Below are 5,049 nucleotides of genomic sequence, written 5' to 3' on the forward strand. Positions count from 1 at the left end.
TAACAGTGGTACTTTGGTACTCATTGTTAATTGGTTCTGGGATGTGCGATGAGTATGAAAAACAATGGGTACCAAACAATTTTTCCCCATAAGGAATATTGTAGTAAGTAACAAGGCAGCCAACACTGACATGCTCTTCTAAATTATGTGTTGTGTACCAAACAAATGATGAGTACCGGGACATTTTTTTTCTTTTTGCAGCAAAATGCATTGAGTACCAAAGTCAATGAATTTCATAGCAGTTGAGTACCAAGGTACCACTGTAGGTATATTATGCAGTGAAATAACAGACATAATGAAAAACATTTTGCAAAATATAACTGAAATACCTAAAAATAATTCTGGGGGCTCTTTTCTTGCATATTTGATGCACTAGCTTCTATTAGAAAAGATCCTATATACTATTATTGGAAAGTTGTTTTACTATCTTAGCAAATCAAACATAAGAGTTATTAATTTGATGACTGAACTGGTCCGTATGTGTGTGTGTGTGTGTGTGTGGGTGTGTGTGTACATACATACATACACATATATGTATACATATATGTACACATGTTTATATATACATATATATATATACATGGTTTACGCCAATTGCCTGATCTTCGGACCTTTTGCCGTGAGCTGAAAACGCATTTATTTATTCAAGCGGGACTGGCTTAAAAGTTTTATTTCATTTTAATTGGGGTTATTTATAAATTTTAGGGTTTTAAATTGATTGTTTTAAATTTTGGCCATTTATGTAATATGCTTGTTTTTAAGTTTTTGTTTTAATGTGTATATTGTGTGGTTTTATCATTTGGCTGTACACCGCCATGAGTCCTTCGGGAGAAGGGCGGTATAAAAATCTAATAAAATAAATAAATAAATAAATAAATTCTCTGAGCTTAGTTGTTGCTTGTAGATACTTTATTACCTAACTAGGTAACATCATCAGTGCATTGATGGTGCTATCTGGTTTGGTAATGAAACATCTAAAAGCAAGTAACCAAGGTGAAAGAGCACAAATGACTCTGAAACTTAGGCTGTTTAAATTATATTGTAATATTTCTAAACATTATCAAAGTAATTTAAGAATTTTAAACCCCCCCCCACTTTTTTTTTTTAAAAAGAGCTAAATCTTCTCAAAGTGCTGTAAACAAGAAATGGGAGACATTACTTATATTTCATAGGATTCATATCAGAATCTATCTATCTATCTATCTATCTATCTATCTATCTATCTATCATCTATCTATCTATCTATCTATCTATCTATCTATCTATCTATCTATCTATCAAAGATAAGGGGTTTCTTTTTAATTTGTTTGTATATGGATTCAATTAAAGGAATTAAGATATTTCAATTATAATTTACATCTTTTCCTGATATTTTATTTAAAACTCTCAGCTGCTTTGAAAGAAGTAGAAAGTTATATTTTCACATCCCATCCCATTTCCTCTATTGCCCTTCCTCTTTTCCTTAACAAAAAGTAAAAAATGGTCTTAATCAATACTATGTGGATCCATTATTAACTCTTTTTATTTATTTTTAATTTCAGTCAAAACTCTTGTCTCCTAACCATTGTCTATATGTAATCTACTTATATCTCTTATATGTTTTAGAGTACTTAAGTTTTTTTATGCATAGAAGAGAATGAAAATTGAAAAAGCTGAATAGGAGAGCAATTCTTTTGTTTATCTTGGAGTATATAAATGACTAAGTAGTACTACTTTATAGAATGATTTCCTTTGCAGAAATTGCAATAGAATTGCATAGAATGGTTAGCATGAGTAGTAATCACTTTTCCCCCCCTCAGTTGTAGTATGTTACTCTTAAGGAGAAAAAAAATAAAGCCCTAGGCATCTGTCACTATGCCAGTAACGGAGTGATTCATTTCCCCTTGGAAGAGATAAACATATTTTCATGATGTAGCTCATCAAAGAAAAGGAAGGCCACCAGCTGACTATCAGCAGTTGGCTTACAATGTAAAAATAATTTGGTCTTTACCAAAGAAATGGGTTGTTTGAAGAACATGTGATACTCCAGCACAAGAGTTTCATAATGCAATATTTTAAATCCTACTTTTTTCTTTAACTGATAGACTGCTATGCAAGCAAATTGGAGGCTGACTTAATGTGTTCTGAGTTTCGCCTTATAGCTATGTCCTTTAATAGCATCCATTGATGGTGGATTGATGGATTTATAAAATATACTTTTTCAAAAAAGCTGGTGAATTAGCTTAGAATTTAGCTGCCCAAGGCTGAGGCATTGGAGATAAATTATTTTGCTTTCAATTTAATTAAACACAACATTTTCAATCCAGTATTTGAGTTGAAGATATGATTCAAAGTAGTTCTTCATTTTGTTATACCATATTCTAATTAAGAGTATTACGCACTGTATATAAAAAAAATCAATGTGTGAGAAAGAAAGAGGGTGAGAGAGAGAGGGGGAGATATCGAGTATATAGATATGCTTTATATTAGGGATGAAAGCATGTAGAAAGGATTTGTATACGGGTAATCCTCATTTGATTGAAGGCAAATGAGATCCAGGCAGAAGAAGAACATCATGGCTTCAAAATCTAAGGGACTGGTTTGGACAAAACTCAACAGCACTTTTTCGTGTGGCTATTGAGGTTTGCCAACATCCGATGATGGTTATGGCACAAGAAGAAGAAGTCCTCATTTGAAGAAGCACAATGGCTCAGTTAAAGACACTGAGCTTGTCAGCTGGAAAGCTGGCAGCCAAGACTCGAGCACCACGTAACAGGGTAAGCTCCCATTCCTGCTCAAGCTCCCACTCACTTAGTAGTTTGAAAGCATGCAAATGTAAGTAGATTAATAGGTACCCCTTTGGTGGGAAGATAGCAGCACTACATGTACCTTTGATATATAGCCATGCTGGCCACCCGATCACAGAAAATGTCTTCAGACAATGCTGGCTCCTCATCAAGAAACGAAGATGAGCCCCATGTTCTAGAATTGGACATGACTGGACAATGAAGTCCTTGTTGAGCAACCACTGTATGAGCCAACAACTCAATTGCTAAGCAAAGTGGCTGCTAAATGAAATTGCCACTGTGCATATATCTTTCGTTTACCTGCAAGACCACAAATGCAAAGATTGTTTGCAACATTTTTTTTTCATTACTGTCATAACTGCAAATAGTTGATGAATAAAGACTGTCTGAATTGAACTAACTTAATTTTTCCCTGAAAACAAAATGCCTCCTAGAGTTGTATGCATTCTTCAATCTCTCTATATCCCAGTGAAACTTCATGGCTGCTCTCTCTCAGTTCACTGATATTTGAATACGAAAGGGTTACTTCCTAAACTGTACCCTCGTTAGAAGAAATAAAAGAAGTGGAGTTAACTGCTGACCATGACCTTCAGAATGACACTTGACAACCTACTGTAGCTATGCCTCTATCATCTCTCAGAGGAAGAGCCCTCCCTCTCCCTCCCCAAAAAAACCCCCTTCCAAATAATTTGCTTGATACTCAAATGCCAACATGTCTTCTCTTAGTGTGTGAGATTGCGTGATGGGTAAAGAAAGCGTTACACACTTGTGTCCAAGCATATTGACTCTAGTACCACCCAAGGCTAATTGAGCGTGACAGGTAGATTCTAAAACATCAAGGCACAAAGGAAAAATGACAAGCAGTGGCAGCATCTTCACAGCAGTTCAAAGGGCAGAGAATGGAAGCAGCTGCTGTCACACCTCTTTTAAGGGGAGAGTGACAGCCGGTTGCACAAAGCTTTATTGGAGCTGGACTCTTCAGCACTCTTAAGAAATGCCTTTAGAAATGATCTGCTGTTTGTATCATCTGCAACACCTGAAAATGTTTGGTACTTTTAAAGCAATGCAGTCCTTTTTTAAAAAAATAATAATCATAATCATAATGCTAGAGGATTTTTTTCCATTTCTTCTGCGAACAGTTTTGATGTGCATTGGTATTTAGATCAAAGCTTGGCTAGCCACTGGCTTCAAACATCTTTAATTTACCATATTTTTTGGACTATAAGACACACTTTTTTCCCTGCTAAAAGAGGCTGAAAATTTGGGTGCATCTTATACTCTGAATGTAACCATACATGGTGCCCAAATTGGCTACCCAGAACAGCTGCTCCCTTCTCTTACTCCTTCCATATTTTGCCTGCTTTAGTCACTGGAGTTCCCTCCGAGGATCAGCTGTGCTTTTGAAGCTGTTTTTCAGTCCCAATGTGAGGGAAGTGATCTTCCGTGCTTTGCCTGCTTTTCTACTTGCTCTCCCTCTGACAACCAGCTGTGCTTTAGAAGCACAGCTCCAACCAGCCCCAACATCAAAACCAGTGAGCAAACGGCCTTCTGGTGGCTCCGCTCTCTCCGAAGGACGCCCTAAGGGCGTCCGCGCTGGGATTCTGTAAAAGCCGGCGAAATCAACGGCTGAAAGTACCTTCCCCGGTAAGGAGAAGGGAAAGAGCAGAAGAGGGAAGGGTAGAGCTCTCTCTAGAGGCCCCGTTTGGGGAACTCGAAAAGGAAAGTTCCCTGAATTCCTTCTGCAAAGCTCCAGCCCCAGTGTGTTTCTGCTTTAAGCAGACAGAGAAGAGAGCGACCACTTCTGCTTCAATTGATTGTTATGGATATTTATAAGCAGACGGAATAAAACACAGGAGATCAGTCATTTAAATTGCAAGTATTAAATCTGACTTCTATTTTTTCTTTTAAAAAAATAATAATTTTTTTTTCTCTCATCTACAATCAACACAATGAAATAAAATGGCGTTTACTTGTTGAGAAAGTGAAACTGAATGGAGATTTTATCTTATTGTACTGGACTGTGGATTGTTGGATTATTTTAGCTTGTTTAAGTATTTCATAAGGGGATTTTCAGCAAGAACTTTGCCATGAAGGTTTTCTCAGAAGAATGGATTCGTGACTTTATACAGGATTATACAGAAAGAATGTATTTAATTATTCAACAATACGAATTGGGAAAAAATGGAGGCGTTTTGGATGAGAGTTTGGAGGAAATTAACCAAAGTAATCAGGACTTGGAATATGGAATGGATGTAAAGAAGCC

This window comes from Ahaetulla prasina, chromosome 5 (genome assembly GCF_028640845.1).
Source record: "Ahaetulla prasina isolate Xishuangbanna chromosome 5, ASM2864084v1, whole genome shotgun sequence".
Classification (NCBI taxonomy): domain Eukaryota; kingdom Metazoa; phylum Chordata; class Lepidosauria; order Squamata; family Colubridae; genus Ahaetulla; species Ahaetulla prasina.